General features: G+C 45.2%; 1 protein-coding gene across 1 annotated transcript in view; it reads left to right on the top strand.

Moving 5' to 3' along the window:
- Window positions 1-492: 492 nt before the first annotated feature.
- The window catches only part of lingo3b (leucine rich repeat and Ig domain containing 3b), a 40,710-nt gene continuing 20,231 nt past the window's right edge, over window positions 493-20,971 (top strand). The window contains exon 1 of the mRNA XM_084369886.1: window positions 493-1,020. The gene's annotated coding sequence lies outside the window, so the exon portion shown is untranslated. The remainder of the gene's footprint in view (window positions 1,021-20,971) is intronic.

Raw genomic sequence — 20,971 nt, 5'->3', positions numbered from 1 at the left:
TAAATATCAGCATGTTAGCATTGTGAGTATGTTAGCATTAAGCGAGAATGAGAGAAGCAGTTTTCAGTATTTTTAGAATTTAATGTTAAATTATATTTTAATAAATCGCATTTATTTATATTTATTTAACTGTAACCTTCCCTTGGGTTTGTCTTGTGTACAGCACTCCATGACTTGTTTTTAAATCATTATATTTGCTGTCCTCTCTTCCAGGCTCGCGATACGTCTTATTTCCTTCTCTCCTGTTTTTCCGCCTCCTGAATCTCTGCTCTCGGTCTCTTCGCTTTTCTTCCTGCCTGGCTGTTTAGAGAGACTCCCTAAGCCGAACGCCCTGCAGCACACAGAAATTGTGAATCCAAACAGCTGGAGCAGCAGCAGATAGACACTGACTGAGAAAAGGGGGAGGGAGGGGAGAGAGATAAAGAGAGAGAGAGAGGGAGAGAGAGGGGGGAGAGAGAGAGAGAGCGAGAGATGAAAAGCATGCCAAGCGAGAGAGAGGCGCTCATACTGAAGGAGGCAGAGGCAACAGCTACAGCAACAGCACGCTCCTTCCCCATCCTCCCTCTCCTTTTCTCATAATCTCACATCCACGCCGGGGGGAGATGGAGGGCGCCCTGACCCGCTGAGGAGCACTGTCTGAAGGAGAAGGAGAATCTTACATGAGCCCCCCTCTCCTGTGAACGCCCTGGATCTTTTTTTTTTTTGTTGGGGTGGGGGGACAATAACCAACAAGGAGTGAAAAGGAGGTGTGTACACAACGAGCCCTGTCGGCGGGAGGGAGGGAGGGAGAAGGCGAGAGAAGAGGGGGATGAGTGGCGGGTTTGGTACAGCTGCTGATGCCAGGGTGTCAGAGTGAGACAGAGACGGACTGAAGGGGGGGCAACCTGAGGAAGGGGAGGGCCGGCACGTGTGGAGCAGTGTCTCTGCAACTTGTGGACCAAGAGGAGAGAGGAAAATAGATTCACATACGCACACAGCTGGACAGATGAGGAGGCACCAGGGACCACACTTCAGTCCTGGGTACGTCCACTTAACACTACACACACACAAGCATGTGCATTTTAATCCTGGGTTGTTGATGTGTTGTTGTTTTTTTTTTAACCAAACGTACAGTGCGTGTTTGCAGATCTTAACGCTTGACGACTACCCACACTGACAAGTCTCCCTACTTGCCCTCAGATACTTGCAGCAGAGGAGAGAGGACGAGGAGGAGAGATTGTGTGTGTGTGTGTGTGTGTGTCTCTGCCTGGTCATGCTTTCTTACCATCTACGTCTTGTTATAACATTATTGCACACCGCCAGCGACATTTCGTAATGGCTTTCGTAAGCTGTCAGAGTGAGGCATGTAAATAAACCTGCACTGCTGGAATGTTGTCATGTTTCACGTCGTCGGGGCAAATTGAACAATCAACGTCACTCTCGTCCGAACACTTGTTTTCGTGGCTCTAACACTGCTCGTTACATCAACTTCTGACTTATTTGTTGCAGCTACGAATCGTGCACATTAAACAATCTGAGGGGACAACTTCAAAAAGCTGAACACTTGTTTGTGCTCCTCGAGGCTGAGACACGTATAGCCCTGCTCACCCGTGCTGCACTCCCATGTGTGGTAACCCGACATGTGTGGCCATGTGTTATGTCACGTTGTGGCAGAGTGCATATGGCTTATGACAGCAGGTTTTGCATGAGGTGTAGCAGCCAGCCTTCCTCTTTTTTTCCACCATCTTCCTTCTTTCTCCGTTTCCAATTATAGCCTGTCACCTCTCTCCCTTTCCTCCTGATCCTATCTCCTGTTTCATTCTCTTGCTAAGCAATTACCTTTACCTGACTCTGCCCCTCTGGACAGCATGGCTGGTTAGTTTCCTGTCTGCCCTCTCAACAATCAAAGTGAGCGATGGGCGGGGATTTCATGGCCATTTTACTATGGTCGCTTGTTCCTTCAACAAAAAGCAACCTCAGTGTAGCCCGAACAGAGCAGCCACTTCGCATTACTGCTGCCCTCGTACAGCAGATCCGAAAAGGATATGTAAATCGGAAATGGCTGTGGGGGATTTTCAGCGTACTGAAGAATTATGCCTCTGATCATGCAATCAGCTCATTATTTCCTGTGCCTCATTAACTTGTTTGGGTTTCTAACTTTATCGCTGTTCGCAGTCTCGCCGTCTTGAAAACAAGAGCTCAACCCACAGAGCTGGCGGGCAGATCGCTCCCAACATATGGGCGAACTCGCTGTCGGTGTCTGAGAGACGAGAGACAGAAAAGCTGAAGCCTCCCGATCACAACCTCTCTTCCCCACAGAGTCCTATCCAAACCCCTGTCTAGCTATCATTCTCTATATCTTTCCCTCTTCCTTAAAGCTGGTGATGATCCTACCGTATGACCTCTTTATTACAACAGTACGACTCCTACAGACACACTCGCATTTACATAAAAACATGCACACACTCCCACCGCCAGTATAACCCTTTTAACGCAGAAGTGTGACAGCTACCTGAAGCATAGCATCACTGTCCGTTCTGCTGCCAAGCTTGTAAAACAGTGTGAAGAGACAGCGATGGAGTCAGAGTCTGAAAATAAGACATTGTAGGATCACTGAGGAGAAGGAGAACAGGAAGAGGGCGTAATTAACAGAGAGAGGAAGATGGGAATAGCGACGTGAGATTAAATAAAAGAAGATTGAGGTGATGATGGAAGAAAGTGGTGAGTCAAAAGGGAGAGAGTTTGGAGGCTGATAGAAAATGTGGGTGAAGATGTTTGGCCTCCGTGTTGACAGCTGCTGATTGCTGATGTCTTTTTCCAGCGAACGGACACAGCAGCAAAGTGATGAGCGTTCAGCCACCCGTGAGGAGAGAAGATGAAGAGAGAGGCAGAGAGAGGTAGAGACATAGATCGGCTCAAGACGCAGAAGGTGCTTGATTTTTGTATAATAGTTTTGTGCTGCACCTCTTTTCGTATTTGTTCGTATTTGTGTGGTACCTAAGACCTTGGCGTCATATCCACAGAAAAGTCCGAAGGGGCAAGATACAGTATCGGCAGTACGGTAGCGTGATTATCTTAATTTGGCACATTCAGTCAGCACACAAGGTTTTAAATACACATTCACAGTACTGGCAGCTGGAGAGGGCAGCTACATGCCTGGTTTAGTCGTGAGAGAAGCTACCGTTCGCTTGAACATCAACGGCTGCTCCTCAAGAGGTTAGCGGAGCTGCTATATCAGAACTGAAGAGTATATTTTATTGAAGGCTTTTCTCGATGGAAGAGAAAGAGCCTTCCTGCTGTTGATCTGATTGGTTGAAGTTAGCCCGCTGTAGACGCTAAAAGACAGATGGTTCGTCCAATCACCTACCAAGTATCTTTTGAAAGTTCGTGCCCTTTTCCAAACAGTTTCGAGCAGCTTCTTCTCAGATGGTTCTGTGTAACAAACATATTGATTATTTAACAGTGCATCAAACGTGAAAGATGTTAATCGCAGTGACAAAGCATTTTAGCGTCCTACAGGTCAGTTTCGTTGTTCGCAGCAGGCGAAATAGACATAAACAGACTAAAAAACACACTTTGCGTTCAAGCCCATGTAAAGTATATGTGTGGGAAACACTGGGCTGTGTGCTGCCTGCTCAGCACCAAACAGTAAACACACACAGTTTGCAACTAGCTGGTGAACATTTCGCAGCAGTCAGCAGCTACAGAGCCAGATATTTCCCTCCTGAGTTGGCGGAGATGAGAAAACAAAGGAGATATTGGACTTGCATTCATCAGGTGGACGGACAGAAATGAATGATAACGATTGTCAGCTGGATGTGAAAATAAACAACTGCCAGCCTCGTGAAATGTCAAGTAATTAATTCAGGCTCAAAGAGACACACGTTTATATGTATATGAGTGTTAGAGGACTTACATGATTTGACTGTATGTGCAACATGTGACGCATCACATGAGCTCAAAGGTCTCTAACCTTGGAAATTGTTTTAACCTACAATAACTAAGTCTGCCGTCTCGAGTGCACAAAACCTTCTACATTATTCAATTTATTCAAAACGTGTATGATCGCCGAGCACTCCTCGTTCTTGTCCAGTCTGAATCCTTTTCAAACTGGAGAGTGCTGTTTTATTATGACCGAGAGGCAATGACGGTCAAAGCTATGAAAATAAGACGCACGTTATATGAAACCAGAAATTCCCCTTTGAGGCTTCAAACCCTTGGCGGAGTGAGGAGTTCAGGAGACATGGGAGTTTGTGAAACGCTCCGGTTTAAGCTTCGGGGAGGCTAAATGTGAGTGTGATGTTTCTGCTGGAGGAGACAGTGTGAGAGGAGAGAAGGAGCTATGATGGGCTGTGTGGTGAGAGGATTTGATTGGGAAGGTGACCGGGGGTATGTGGGCGTGCTGAAGGAGCTTTTGATCTCAGTGTGTGCACAAGTGTGTGTGTGTGTGTGTGTGTGTTGGTGTGTGAGGATAACGGTTGACCTTGAGAAATGCACCTTGGGTGTAAAGGATGTCCTGTTTGGAGGGTTGCTACGATTAGATTGCTTGATGGTGATTGAGGTGCTTGCATGGACAAGGGCACGACGCCCACAGCCATCTACACACAGTACACACACACACACGCACACACACAACTTCAATGTTAATACACACACTCAATAAAACACTAGTCTTTAATAAAGTGTGGAGTTACAGAACAGAGCTTTGTTGTTGCATCAGAGGCTGAATTTAATGGTCTTGCTTCCAGTATCGCTCGGCTAAAACAGCATGAGCGAGCGTGTAATATCACTGCCGAGTGTGTTCATGTGTGTCCACAGAGGTTAGCAGGCTTATAAGACGCCGGCCGCTGGTCTTGTTGCACATGTGCGTCGTAAAATAAAGGGCACGATCCCAGTCAATAATGGACAAGTGTGCCTCTATCTCAGGGCAAATAACCAGCAGGTGAGAACTCCTCCGCAGTCTCAGCCTCCTTCGCCGCTCTACTACGACCTCCTGGCCTCCTCGCCATCTCCTCCACCTCTTCGCTGCTTCTCGATAAATTATTCCCTCTCACACTTTCCCCGCTTTCCTCACTCTGCCCTTTCACTTTCCATTTGGCTTGCTTTAATTTACTTTCCCGGCCGTGTTTTCTCAGATGTGACCCCCCCCCCGCGCCTCCAGATTCTGTTGTTCATTCTTCCACTCGCGGTGACTGTCTCCCCGTCGGTCCGTCTGCTTCACTTCCCCTCTCGCTCGCTTTCTCAGCTGCTCGCGTCTGATAGGACTAACACTCATAATGAATTAGCATTTAGCTTTGCCTCATTATTGAGTCTGGCGCAATCATCCCCGGAGTCGTTCTCTCAATCTCTTTAAAATAAACTCCCAAATTGAATTCTGCGATGATTGAATCTTTCCTTTTTTGAATGACTAAAATCTTACCTGCTGATGGACACAAAGTCCTTGAAGGTTTGTCTGTCCCATTTTCCTGCTATTAGAGTTCATCATCACTGTGACCGGAGACCGCTCAGCCGGTTACAGATTCATTTAAAAAGTCATAAAAACAGTCTTGAGTGACCGGCTCTGAAGGGTTTTCTCCGTCAAATACAAGCATAAGAACGCGTCGTGTTTAAATGCTTACAGATACACTGTTTGCCTTCCTTCTTCTCTGACACCTCGCTTCTTCCTAATAAGGTTTCTTGGTCAACAGCACAAACGGCCTTTTTTTAAACAACATCACACAACAGCAGTTAATGTTACACTCTGCCGACAGCCATTATAATCAGACTGCCTTTACAAAGCAGAGTGAACGAGAGTAAAAGTCATGGAGATACAGCTGCCGAGTGAAAAATGCAGTTTGGGTCTAACAATGGACAAATTAAAGCAGGCAATTTACTGACCTTTAAGCTCGGCCTTGAACAGAACAGGCGCTGCTGTATCATTACAAGCTCGAAGACTCAGTTCAGTCAGTAAATGTAGAGTCACTTGTTCTCAAGCAGGAACGGATGGTGCATTGGTACAGTACAGTATGTACAAGCATGAGATGAAAGTATAAAGAGGCGTGTGTGTTGTCACACAGCCAGACTTCTGTCATTTAGTTTTCTGTTTTGAATTTAGACCTCTGAGCGTGATGAGTTGGAGGTCTGGATACTCAACGTTAAGCCAAACGTCCTTGCGATGTTGTGAAGTCTTTTGGGATTTGGGACCTCTGACCTGCCATTCAGATAGGTATGATGTTGACAGCTGGGTCCACCGGTTGGAGAAACAATCGACCAACCAGAGCTTTGTAGGCGGGATTTAGAAAGGGGACGTTAGCTTACTCCGTAGCTAGCTCGCAACATTCATGAACAATAGCGCTGCACCATGTCGAGAAATCATATTCCCGTTGTTTCTAACAGATACTGTGACTGACTCACGATTAGTGGGAGTTATCATTCGTCTGGGTTGGTAGCACACAAACACTTTGTCTCACATCTGGAGAACAAGATGTGTAGAACAGGGTACAACATTATAACACTGTTCTGTCACACTTTTTACCTTCATCAAAAAAATTGCAGCTTCTTGCAATTTCGATGTTGCACTCTTCATTGCACTTTTCATTTTCACTGGAGTTTCTAGGTCATTTTCTTTTGTGTACTGTTCAGTGAAACATGAACACCATAAACAGATACATCTTTTCTTCTCCACCCTCTTTTTCATTATCAAACAACACAACTGCACATAACAGCCAAGATCTGGTGCAGACAGTCCAGCTAACCAAATAAGTATTACATGGCTGCAAAACTATCAGACGACACCAGCAGTAATAAAGGTCATTGACAACAGTTGTGGTTCATGCTGGGTACATCAGCATCTCTGTTCAGAGTTATCCTGCTCTCTGTGGTCACATGTGTTGTGTTTTGATTGAAACCAAATTCACAATATAGTATTTCATCCTCACATATTTCTGGTTCTGTCGTCAGAAACCAGAAGTCATACCCTAGCTAGCTTTTTTTATGATTACTGCTGACAAAATCATCGTAACTCCAGGCTAATGACAACAGCCCTGCTGAATATTCTGCTGCGCTGGCATTTAAAATGAACTTTACTTTACAGGCACGCAGCCCTCGACCCTCTCTGGACTGGTTTAGGTCACAGCTTTGGAAAAGCTCTGTTTTCCCCAAACACGGTGACACACCGAGCGGGTGTGATACAAACTCTGGAGGCTGTTTCTGCTCCATTTTAGTCTCGGCAGAGGGCTCGGACAAAGAGAGGGATGCGTTCACAAACTCACTGTGTTTGTGATGCTGTGCTCTGCAGCAGTTTGTAAGTGCTGTCAAAGTCAACGTATTTTTTGATCAATGTGAAAAACATTAACTGTTTCTAGCAACTTCTGCATGCTTCTCTCAAAGTGGGCCACATGGAGGGACCTTGAAAAAAGATTTTTGTGAGCAAAGTTCGTTCTTGACATTGAGAGAAGTATACGTGACGAACTGATCTCAGCTCAAAGCCGCAGCAGCTACTGTTTGTTTTCAGCTTTCAGCTGCTTTTCATGGTGCGGCTTGGGTTTTAATTACTTTACCTATATAAGGAACTTCAGTCACATAGTAGCAGGTGGTTGTAAAAGCAGAAGAGATGGTAGCACCTGCCATAGTTCAAGGATAATGTTTGGCGTCAGATGTGATGTCCTCCTTGATCCTTTTCCAATCGCTCACCGACTCCTTGTCAGGGGTTTTGACCTCTTTGCAGTCTGTGCTGTCACAAGTTTCGGCCTCGTGTCCGCCGACAAAATGTGACCTAAAAAAGGAGCTTATTACAGTCTGAGAGGGAACCCTTTATCTGTGATTATGGGTGTTAGCACCATAGGCTGGATGAAAAATGTCAATAGATAAGGTGAGAGTGTCTTACCGATCTACTCCTCTCATCATCGAAGGAGGAGGAATCGAGTCCACCAGAGTGTGTGTGTGCTGTGTGTGTGTGTGTGTGTGTGCGTGTGTGTGTGTGTGTGAGGCAGACCTCTCATTACCTGCCCTGGTTGAATTAAGGACTTGTGTTTCTCAGACTTCATTAAATGTTGATGTGGGTCATGAAGTTTGTGGCTCTGCTCACCTGTGCTTCCTGTCTGTCCGCAGATGTTAATGCAGGTCAAAGAGATTACCCTTTTATGTGTGTGTGTGTGTGTGTGTGTGTGTGTGTGTGTGTGTTAGTGTGAGTGAAAGTGAAAGTACACACGTATGCTATTGTTAATTGAATGTTAATGCAGGTTAAATAGTATTACCTTACGTTTTAATAATGCAGCTTGATTACTGACCACACGCAGGATGCAGGAGCTCCACTTTCTTCAATCCACTTTTCCTCGTCTCTTCTTCTTCTCTATTGTCTCCCCCAAGTGTGTATGTGTGTGTTTGTGTGTGTGTGTGTGTGTGTGTGTCATACAAGCTGTGTTTACGCTACTTTGGTCTGTTTTGAAGTTGAAATTTTAATATACGCTCCAAAACTTCCGTTAGTTATTTATAAATGACTGTCCTGATGGCGTGTGGTGTGCATGTGTGTGACTGTGTGTCGGTGTGTGTGTGTGTGCGTGTGTGTGTACGTGTGTGTATTACCATCTAATGCCATCTGTAGAACAGACCTTTAGGGCAGGGGGGAACATTATTCATTAACTTTAACCGCATGACTTCTAGGCAATAACGCTATTGAAGTGTGTAAGTGTGTGTGTGCATGTGTGTGTGTGTGTGTGTGTGTGTGTGTGTGTGTGTGTGTGTTTGTGGAGCATGCTCTTTACACACAGAAGGTCAATCAGTCTCACTCGTACGCTTCACTTTCCTCCACTCTCGCTCTTTCATGTGTGATTCTGCTGTTCTGATCCGTAAGGACTCTGTTAATGAATGCTGTATTGCTATTGATTTCTCCTCTGATCCCTCAGTTTGTTCGGGCACAATACAAATCATGTTGCCCTGCGATGTGGAGAAGGACGTCTCAGCTGATAGCCGTGATAGAGTGCCGCGGCTCGGTCCCGCAAATTGGATTTTAATGATTCAAGTATCATTTTCTTGAACACTGCTCCGTGCCTCCCGGAGAAATTAAAATGTGGTGCCCTCTGTGAAAGACGAGCGACGTTAAATCACCTTAAAGGCCATTTTTACATCCTTGTGAAAAAGGATGCATTTGTTTTGCATCAAAGACAGACTGAAATTAAAATTATTTGTTGTGAAGGAGCCAATATTTCCTCGTAATTACCAAAAACAAGACATTTTGATACCACCCACTAAATTTGTGTTCTGAAGAGGGACTGACTCTTTGGTTCAGACTGACGGTTGTTGTTGTTGTTGTTGTTGTTGTTGTTGTTGTTGGTGTGGGCAGCATATCTAATAATATTACTTCTATTCCATTTGACACAAGACAATTAAATAACTGAGGGGCTGATGTTGTTACCTGTTGATTTTTGCAGTCAGTTCATGTCGAGCGCTCCCTGTGCTGAGGTTACAGGATCATCTGTTACTGTGAGTTCTGACAGTCTGGTCATTTGTTAGAGTCACAACTGGATCCATCGAAGAAAGAGCTCCGCCATCTTTTTAATCAGTAGGCGGATTTGAAGGGGCACGAGTGGGGACAGCATCCCCCATATGAACCTGTCACACCTTCTCATCACTCCCAGGGATCAATATAGGCAGGACCGCTGTCCGGGTCCGGACCCAGACCTACAACTGATAAACTGTAGAATTATTACATGTTGACAGTGCATTTTCTTTTGTAACCGGTGCAGCTTTTCTCGCTGCAGCCCGCAGAGATCAAATAAAAAAAGCAACACTTCTTTATTGCCAGGCAACTAGCCGTGTCAAAATGCAACATTGCAATACATCAAAATCCAGGATTGTCATGCAGAAATAAGCAATAACAAAGTACAGGAGGCTTGCTAGCAAGTTAGCGAGCAAGACATCAGCAAACAAGTAGCAGTTGATATTTACTACCCCTACTCCTCTATCCCAACAGGAGTCGGCCTACGTGGTAGGGACAAGGGATGTGTTGCAACTGGGCAAAACAGACATCTTTAGATGCTTATCGCACATAACCAGCGCTATGGACTTGTTGAAAAGGGGGAAAAGGCTTTTATCTACGTACGCAGGCTATAGAGGGTGAGAATGTGCTCCAGTCTGTAGCACACCGTGTAGAAATGCTTCTAGGTAGCAGTGCCGGCTCTCAAATGTCAGTCAGCTGCTGCAGTGGAAAACGCCCACCCACAGAAATGATCTCCTCAGATATGTCCCAGCTCGGATTTCTGCTCATTTTGAAAAAATGGAAACTTATGAACAATCACAGCAGCATCATTACAGTTTGTAATGCTCGGATGCAGTGATTGCCAGTGTTCAGATTCCTTCCTCCTCGCTGCCGTGGGAATAGTTTGTTTGGGTGAATGTGGACGGACAGATTTTCTGTAATGTCCTTCAGCGCTGACCCCTCTACTCTACACACACACACACACACACATGCATTTCGCTCAGAGGAAGCACAGATTCTGACATTATTTCTGCCTCGCTGCTACACAAACAGGCTTGCAGAAGCCTGGGGACTGTTCACCATTGGTGTGCGTACACACACACTCATAGACACAGACGCACACGCTCACCCAGGCACACATGTGCGTCACCCTCCCTGCAGGACTTTAGGCATGCGGAAGTCACTTGAGGATGCCAGCACATATGTGTCGCTTTGTCCTTTAAATGTGTCGCGTATAACAAAGAGGCCAACAGTTGAATCACTGTGTAAATGCATACAGTATCTGTTAAGCTTCTCGTATAGCTAAAGGTTAGCTGACTCTTTAAAATGAAATCGCTCTCTGCTTGGCTGCCCCTCTCGTTTACACAACAAAAATCTCTCGAATCATTTGCTCCATTGCGCGTTGACCTCCGCGGTCTTCACCAGTTTTAAATCTGTCTGAGACTTGTTGCCCTTTAGCCAGGCGGGCGGGCTGTTTTCTAGCATTTGAAAGCGAATCCAAGAGAGGAGCTGCTGCTGCTGCATCTATACGAACTTCCTGTTCAGCTTGAAAGTGAAAACAAAAGGTGGAGAGGAGGGCTGCGTCATTATAGTGCACGTCTCTTTCTTGTAGATGTAAAAAAGGGCAAGTGGGGATGAAGGCAGAAGATTTTCGTAAGTCATGATGTTGCGTGACTGACTGCGAGGAGCCTTGTGTCCCCTGACTCAGTTTGTTTCAGCAGCTTGTTAAAGTGACTCTCGTTTGTTTCGGAAGGACAAAAGCCTGTGGCAAGTTGCTGCTCCTCTTCTTTGTGTTCTTGTTTTCTCCTTCTGCTACTTATCTGGTACCTTGTTTTTTTGCAAACTACTGTATCTTCCACATTAAAAGATGACTTTTTTTCCAGCAGCTGTTTTTTGGGGAAAAAGCCTTTTGAAGATGAGAAACACGTTATCAAGCAAGTTTGGTTGGCAAAGCCTCCCAGAGATATCATCACGCCAGGGGAGAGGATCATTCTTGAAACAATTTCTCCCATAAAAGTGAAACAAACAGTACTTTCATTTGAAGGAGACCTATTATGCTTTTTTTGTTTTTTCTTTCCCTCAGTTTTTTATAAAGGTTCTTGCATGTGAAAGGTCTTGAAAGTTAAAAAGACAACATCTAACGGGAGCTCCTCTCTCCCACAGAAAACACTGCTCCTGAAACACCTCGTCAGTAGTCCCGCCTTTAATTTGGTGACTGTGACATCACGTCATGTCACCGTGTCACGCATTTGTATAATTGATGCCTATATTCAGTAGAAGTGAAACTAACTGGGAGCTGAAAACAAGACAGAGTTGACCATAGACACTAACCCTCGGCCCACAAGTGGCCGACAATATAAAGTTATACAGGCTGATATACTAAAAGGGTAACAACAGAGTAACAGGCCTACAAGTGGTCCAACAAGGTACAAATGCTAACATGCTAACAGGCTCTAGATGCTTATTACAGTATTATGATGTCATTTTACATCAAAATACTGTATTTCACAGTTAACAGTCTAGGTTACTGTAGAGACACAATGTATTACTGTGATTTTTCATCTATATTACTGTAGAATAATTACAGTATACAAATATGAATTTCCTGCATTTATATGGCTGAAATTAACTGTAAAAATACAGTAACTTTTTATTTTTACAGTGTACACACCTCAGGCCTAAAACTTTGAAGAAACTTACAACTTCGCAACCAAGGCTACAACCAACCCATGATGCAAAAGTCTCTGTAGAAGAGGTGCAGTCAGGAATATGTGAATATATACACAGTGTCTAGACCTCAAATACTAACAAATGTCATTTCTCCCAAAAAAATACCAATTTATATTGGTGCCAAAACCAATAAATATCAACTTTAGCATTTGATTCACTCTTCTTTTCGGTTTCCCTCGCAGCCTCTCTCTCAGCTGATCCCGGGGTAATATGCTGTATCAGCTGCGTGTTCACGCGTGTGGATTTTTACCGAGAAGCTACTTTAACAATTTATCTCCGAAGCCCTCTACATCCGTCCTCACTTGAGAGTCTCCGTTCCTCGATCTCCTGTTTCCCTCCATCTGCTCCTTCCTGTTTCATCCTCGTTTCACAGTCTCAGACGCTCACAACCTGACCTGAGCCCCTCGCCTGCCCTGCTCCCCTCCTCCTCCTCATCTCCTCCCCCTCCTCTCTCCTTTTAAACATCGAGTCATGAATTTATTATGCGAATCAAAATAGAGCAATGACTCTTTGTCCCCGTCCCTGCATGTCACTGGTCTAGAATGAATAATTCAGCCCCCGTGGTTGAAGTTAGGATCAGGGATAAAAAAAAAAGGGGAATTTTTTTTTGGAGCCGCCACCATTCAGGCTATTTTCAAACGTGGAGCTGTCAGCGGCTTTCCTGCAGCACTCACTCTTTCTTCTCCCTCTCTTCCTGCTCCCTCTCCTTCCTCCCACCAGTGCGCTCGCTATCACATGAAGATAGAGCAGATTCTTCTCTGTCTTGCCCGTCCTTGGGAAGGATTGCATACTAAGCAGATAGAAGATGGGATTGGGGTTGAAGGAAAATAAGCCTCGTTCTTTGTGTTCCTTTGCATCCCTGTGGTTGTGGTGTGTCTTTTTTTCCCAGCTGTATTTGTAATATTCTTGTTGATGCTGTCGTTTTTTTTCTACACCCTCCAATCCCAAAGGTTGTTTGTCAGTTTGTAAGTGGTGATTATGGATGCTCTTTTGCAGATTTCTACTGAAAAGCTTTGATGGCATAACATGCAACAGACAGTTTATTTCACCAGCGTTCTCCCTCAAAGACAGCCATTGATCTCATTCCCGAGCTCTCGCCGTCTCCCTCTCTTTGACTTCAGCGCTTGCAGTATTAAAGGTGGCATGACAGTTATTGAATGCCTGAAATCGAGTTCCCCAAGCTCTCGGTTTGCATCTTACGATACTTTACAAGGAGGAAATCACAGGGGGCGAGGCTAAAGTGCTTATCGCTTCACATCACACGGCCTATTTGGGATGAAGTGACCGACCGGCAGCGGATCTGATAACCCTGCGCGGATGCGACAGAGGCCACCGAGCGGTCAGCCACCTCCGCGTCCATACATGATCTCCACATGCATAAAAGACACAGACACACAAGCTGTGCGCGCACATAAGGTCAATCATGCGCTCGGAAGCACACACATAGATGCAGACGCACACTTGGATGATTATTCTCGGCCTCCTGGGGCATCATTGAAACTTTTCAGCCGTGACCTCGCTAAGAGGGAGAGAGGGAGCGAGATGAGCATTAGAGAGGAGGAAAAAAATGAGAGAGTCCTTGAATTTTAACCGGATGCTCCCCAGGGAGAACTCCCATCATCTCTGTGTGTCTTCAATGCCACAGTCCCACAGCTTCTTTTCGGAGCTCAAGGACCCTGACTGCTCTAATATTCTCTCGGGGGGGAAGCTCGTCTGCCATCACTCCATCGTTTTAAAGATGCTTTTTTGGGCGAGAGAAATCGTTTGATGAATCGGGAGAAAATGGTGTGTCTTATCCAGCTACAGTACTGGATAATGACATTCCTCCAGCAGTAGCCAGTTCTTCCAGAGCAGAGGATGTACCAGAGGATAAATGTCACTATCAGTTATCAGTAATTTGATCAGGGTTCCAGCTACATCATCCCGATGGTGGTGTGCGTTAAAAAGGAAATTCCCTGCTTTTTTTTCTACAGTTTTTGCTTCCTTTTCTGTCAGTTCTGATAACGCTGCAAACAACTCTTGTGATTTGAGAATACAGCAGCATAGCTACGACGATGACAGGTTGTGAATGAGCCAAGAAATGAGGCGGTATATCTAAAAGGAGGTCAGCACAGATGGTGCTCACCTATATGAAGCACCATTTGTTCCCAATATTTAAGAAAGGTTGAGGCCTTGACCCCCAGCGAGTCTTGCAAGGGGAAGTTACTTTGGAGATGAAGGCAAAGAGGCACCGTCCTTCAAGATCCCAACAAAAGAAGCTTCCTTGCAAATATCTTGCGTTTGAGGTTGAAAGCTCATCCTTGACGTTGGAAACCTTGGTAGTTTGAAGAAGCAATTGTATTTGTTGCTCTTCTGAAACTCCTGAATCGTATCACGTGATCTTACAGTTCATCCTTGACCTCGGGAAAAGGCTTTGTCACTTTTGTACTTTGTGTCCAAGGTCAAGAATCATCTTTCAGTTTCATCTTTGAAGGCATCGAGGCGAGGAAGTCCTTAAAATGCTCAGAAAGATGATCTGCACAATCTGTTGAGAAAGATCATGTGACACAATCGAAACATCCATCGCAGCTACTGATGGACTCTGCGGTGATGAGGCCTTCCCCCACCCCTACCAGTTCACTTAAACTCATTTAGGTAGTTGGTAATCTTCAATCTGGTGTGAACATAAACCCAGAGTGTGACATGTTGACAGCTCATAACCACAGTTACTTTCTTACTAGGGGTTTGTTTAAAGTCAGCCTTTGTTGCATGTGTCTCTTCCTCATATCTCCTTCCTGTTGACTCACTAATGAAGGTGTAAATTAGATGTCAAAACTGTAACTATTTCAGGCTTTTTTCCCCGGTGAGACGTCTCTTTAGCCTCTGCATTTTTAAATCTAAACAACTCACGGTCAGTGTAGCAGCCACGTATTTGCATATTCATGTATTTGGTCGGCATGTGCACACTGCAGTGGCACTTGGGTGGTGAGAGTGTCACTGTGGATGTGCTTTATTTTTTATATACGAGTTTTTACTCACCTGCTTGCTTCACTTGGCATTTGATGATCACGGAGTCGGCTGAGCTCGTTATCAAGGTAGAGAGATCTGCATATTGCGCCTTTTCTCTTTTTCGCTCTGGTGCATGTGAACACAAGTGGATCAGATGTGCGGCCGCGTGATACGGAAAATAATGTTGGATCTTTGGTGTGTGCGTCATCAGTCTTTCCTGTGCTTAGCCCCACTGCAGCGTGATTGTTTTTAGGGTTGGAATAAGCCACAACACAGTCAGCAAGAGGCCATTATTTACAATCATAATAGTGTCGGATCCAGATTCAACGCGGACAGGCTAATATAAGCTGTCACAGTGCGGTGACTGCTGCCAATCAACTAACCAACCTTGAACCCAAACCTGGCAACCTGTTCATCGCTTAAAAGCAATTTCTACCTCTCTCTTCCTCTGGCTGGACTGCAGACAAAGACCCTTTATTCCCCTCCTCTTATCTATTCTCCCGTCCTGTGTGTGTTTTCTCTTTCATTATTTCACCTGCTATTCACTCCTCCAACATCCCGTGTTTGTTCAACCGCTTTTATGACCTTTCTAGAAACTTCCTCCCCTGTGATCCTCCTCTTCCTCCTCCTCCTCCTCCTCCTCACCTCAACAATCCGTTTCTTTTCACCACCTTGCTCTGCAGTGTTTACAGAGCCTTCGCAGCCACATGTGTGGATTCAGACATGTGTGTGTCTGTGTGTTTTGGTTTGTTTATTCTCCTCTGGGATCTCTGGTGAGAAGAGGAACCAGGAGGTGCGATAATCACCTAATGTCCTCTGAAGCACCCTCACACACACACACACACACACACACACATGCTCTATTGATGTTGTACAACCACAAGCTGACTGGTTTTTATCAGTACTCAGGGACTGTCGCCTTTGTTTCCACAGTACAAAGGCTCCGGCTCTCTCCTCCACATCCCCCTGCCTTCTTTTATTCCACACCTCCATCCTTGTCACTCTCCATTTTTCTCCCCTCCACACGTCACCCATTTCCCGATTTTTTCCGCCTTCACCTCTATTCCTCTGTCATCCTCCCCCCCCCCGCCCCCTCTTTCTGCCCCTTCATCCCCACATCTGAAACGGTTGGCGACGGCTCCCATTGGTTGCGCCTGTAGAATCAGAGAAACGGGCAGCCAATAAGCTCTCGGGCTAACAGGGTCACTATTATCCATGAAGCAGTGCAATTACTCTGCCGTCTACATCCCTGCCATGTATGCATATGCAATGCTCTTCACCGTCCTTGTGCCTATACTGCACATTTCCACTGTACATGAATATCCTTCTTGGGTGTATGGTTTATTTACAACAGCTCGATTTGAGAGTGAAGGCACATTTTACAGGCCGATGTCAGTTTCTTGCATTTTCCGCATTTATTTTGTGCATTTTTTTTAAAAAGAAAGAATGAAAATGTGGGTTAGACTCTGTGATTTAACATACATTTGCGATGCATCCAGGTCGACGCTACGTACATATTCATGCTATTATGCATTGCTGCTCTTCAAAGACCGGGGAAGGAAAGCTATCACTCTCCTCCCCTCCCCCTTCCTTCTCACTCCCAACTCCATCTCTCGCTGTTTACTCGCCTCACAGACGGTTATATATTTGTCACCAGTCAGTCAGCTTTCCTCTTCTTCTTCTTCCTCTTCTCCTCCTTCTCCTCCAGTGGACAGATGTGGCCTTTTCACTCAGTCAAATGCCAAAGATGCCTTTAGTTATTTAAAATACTAAAACTGAGCCTTGAGACAATTTCGCTATGTGTTACGGAGCAACATCAGGATTCCCCGGCCTCTCTCGTGGCGTCCGACTGAACGTCAGGCCTAATTTGCATCATTAGATTCTCTCAACTGTGGAATGGCTTTGACCTTCCTCCATCATTAGTGACAGAGCGAGACAGAGTTTCTCTCGTACTTGCCCCCCCTCTCGTTCCTCTTCCCCTTTTATCCATTAAACTCGCTCCTTTCCTGTCCTCCGTGTCCATCATCTTTCCCTCCGTCCACGGCTCACGTTGTGGTCGTATTATGCAGCTCTACACTTATCTATTCCAATCTTCTCCCTTCAATTTCTTCGCTGCGCCCATCCTATTTGAATCTTCTATCGAGGAGGAGTCGGCTGTCTTGGTTTTAAATTCCCTGTTTGGCTTTCACCTATCTAACGAGCTAGAGAATTGAATTCATTTCTCTTCTCGATACCGGAGGGATATAAAAAACACACTCCCATACAACATACACACACGGTAAGCTGTACAGGGTGAGAAAGGGGCCGCTGCCTTTCAGGTGAGTCGTCTCCAGGGAAATGTTTTCCTTCGCAGCAATCGGCCGGCTATCATCACAATCTGCGGCTGCTCCGTCGGCGCTGAGGAGCAGACGTGATATCACTTCCCAATCACCAACCGGTGGGATTACCCCACCATTTTGTTATCTGGAAACTCATTAGCCTTTAGAAAGGAAACGACACCAGAAATGAACCCCCTTCATATTCCATCTAGAGCCCCGTAAACAGAGCCGTAGCCGCAGAGTCTCGGTCTTTGCATGAGGGAGAGATTTGTCATTTTCGGCAGCATGAGCCACACAATACTGCGCCGGCGTGTCAGAATGAGACAGGTAAATGTTTCACGAATGTAACAAAATACCGTCAAATACAGCTCATAGCGGTGACGGGAGCTTTTTGGGGAGCATGTGTGAGATAATTAATGAGTCATTTCAATCCCCACCCGTAATAAGGCCACTGATCCCCAAAGGGCAAGACTAATTCAAGGCTGTTCAGTCGCTTGTCAGACTGTGTGTCGCTCAAAATGATTGGTGTCTTCATGTGTGAAAGTAATTTTTTTCTCAGCAACAGGTCAAGTTTGATTAAACGCTTTTTATCCCCCTGCTATTCTTAACTCCTCCTCTCTAACTTGCACTCTTGCTATTAGCGTAATAATCTCTGCACTTGCTGGTTAATTACACCCCAGGATAAACAATTGCCACACTAAATGCTTTTCCTCAATACACTAATAGAAAGCCGTGTAAACACAGGCTTATTCGCGCGCACGCAGGGACACAAATTGTGCAGCTTTGTGCAGCTTCAGTAGTGCACGTTGCAGACTTAATGACTTGTAAGTCTCGTATCTGCCAACCAGCTGGCGCGCGCCCAAACCTCTGATCTGTAGAGCGAGCTCTTCATCGTCCCTGAAAAAAAACATTATGGTGCACATGCAGCACCGTATCACACATGCCATTTCAGTACATCACAGCAACTCTGCTCGGATCTGAACCGAGAAGAAGAGGGTGATTTTGTGCATCTCTTCAGCGGCTCTGTTGCAGCTCCAACCTGCCTGCTAATGAGGCGCGGTCCCATCCTGGATAACAGGACCAGACTTGTAGTGACTCTGCCATGAATGCTGAATGCAGATGAATAAGATTTAAATGAGTCGGCGAGGAGAATCTCTCAATTATGGCACTTTCCCTACATCACAGACACGCTTGCATCGTCTTTTGTTGGACAATAATGTTTTCCTGATCCACTCTTCGGGACTTTCCAGTAAGCTTGTCCGTGTATGCTTTGAGTGTCTGCGTGAGTCAGACTGTGACATAAGTGAATATATGTTTAGAACTTGAACAGACCTAAGTTTAGTGATAATGTGTGGGTGACTTTTGTTGGGATGTAAACCAACCTGTTCCCCTTTTAGCCTTGGCATTCCACTAATGTCTGCACCGGCCGAGGCCAAACGACCGCTGCGCTGGAGATTTATGATAACGCGGTTACCTCTGAACCTCCAGATCACATGACTTCATCAGGAGTTTGAGGGGAAAGTGTGATGTCACATGATAGATAGAAATAGCGTGTGTTGGGGTGACCGAGTGCGAGAGCGTCGACTTAGCACCTGAGCAGAGAGCATATGGACGCAGGCGAGGTTACCTATCTAATAAGCTAGATTCCCAGGCTGCTCTCTGTTGTTTGTTTACTACAGTATACGTATCTGCCTCTGTGTGTTTGCGTGTGTGAGCATGCTGTTTGTGTGTGTGTGCGAGCATGCTGTCTTTTCATGTGTCTGTCCTCTCAGTGTGTGTGGAGCCATGTGCTCAGGTTTGAGCCAGAGAAAAGCAGGTCAAAACACTGCAGGGTGTGAGAATCATCAGAGTGGCTACCGCTAATTAAATGTGCCAGGCCTTCGAGTAAAAACAAAAGGACCCGTGTTCACTAAATGCCAGTGCTGACAGAAATGCTGTACGTTATCAAAATATTACATATCTGATGAGTTCAGATGGCCGGAGTAACCGTTAACCCCTTCAGACCTTCTGTCTGCTGTGCAGGGACGCCAAGTATTTATGTCTCGGCCAATGAAAACGCACCGAGATTTTGTTTTTGGTCGACGCCACCACTTTGGTTCAGACTATTAATATCTCAACAACAGTGAGTTGGATTGCCGTGTGTATATTTGGTGATCATATGGATTTAGAGGAAGAAGCTGATAGTGAATGCAAAGATGGTGCCTGCTCAGTCAGATGACAGTTGCTTGGCTGGACCTGTGACACAAAAAAGTTATCTAGCTTCCAGGTTTACTTCCTGGTTATGTGGCCCGCTGAGTATTCACAGGTGTGCCAGGAAGTTTCTGCTAGGCCCACAGACTTTACAAGACTTTACTAGACTAGACTTTACAGATATGAAACGTCCATGGATCAAAAGTTGATGATAAAAGGAGTCATAATGGTTGTACCTGCTGAACATCAGCATGTTAGCACCGGCCCGTGCTTATTTTAGCATTTAGCTCAAAGCACTGTTGTCCGCAGGGCAGCTAGCATCGCTGTAGACGCTCTACACTGAAATGAGAGCGTGCTCTTTCTCTACGAATTAACAAGCGGGTCGTTTGTAGCCTAGGTTAATGTGTAACAGTTAACACCAACAATGTTAGCACGTAGCTATATTTACCCAAACGTTTAACCGTCAAACATATTTAAGTGCATGTGAAAATGTTTTTACTGTAAATAACACAGGATTTGGTCAAAGTTGTGCATCCCAACAGAAATAAAGTGACAACAGTAGGCTGGTGATAATGTCATTCTGATGGATTTATGCAGTCAGGACGATCATTTCCACCATAAAACACATCTTTACATCGTGTCAATCATTTTTCTTCAACCACGTCGATGTTTGTTTGTTCCATGAGGGCCGGCGATACAAGACTGTGACAGACATCGCTTCAAACACGGAGGACAAACAGGGTTATAGATGGATTCATAGATGTTTGTTCTACTTTTGAAGAGAACAAAGAACGTTTGAAGTGATTCATTGGATGCTGCAGTGTTTTGTTTTTCCCTTTAATCCCACCGTCCCTCTGTGTATATTTATCTTGACTGTCAAACACAAGACTCTCTTCAGCTGTCAGATTACACCCGGAAAGAGAAAGAGGGAACAGAGAAAGAGGGGGATGCACAGAGGAGAGGGTGTGCAGATAGCAGAGCTGCGGAAGCTGAGAATTATCTCCTGCTCAGTTTTCTAATTGGGAATACTTTCTGCCAACTTTCATTTCATGACAGTTATTAGTGTGATTTAACTCACCCGGATCGACTGCAGCAGAAAAGACGGCCTGTTTTTTTCTACAGGTGATGAAACTTTTACAGTTTCTCTGTTTGCTCTCGTTTGCAGTGAGAACAGAGAAAATAATTACAGCAGAGGAAAAAAAAAACGGTTGTTCAGATACAATCACTTCAGAGGATTGAAACGTGCCCACACACACACACACACACACACACACACACATTTTTCATTGATGTTTGTCATGGATCCGATGTT

Source organism: Pagrus pagrus (assembly GCF_965226575.1).
Source record: "Pagrus pagrus genome assembly, chromosome: 12".
Classification (NCBI taxonomy): domain Eukaryota; kingdom Metazoa; phylum Chordata; class Actinopteri; order Spariformes; family Sparidae; genus Pagrus; species Pagrus pagrus.
The sequence above is the reverse complement of the archived record's forward strand: the minus strand, read 5'-3'. Positions and strand labels throughout refer to the sequence as shown.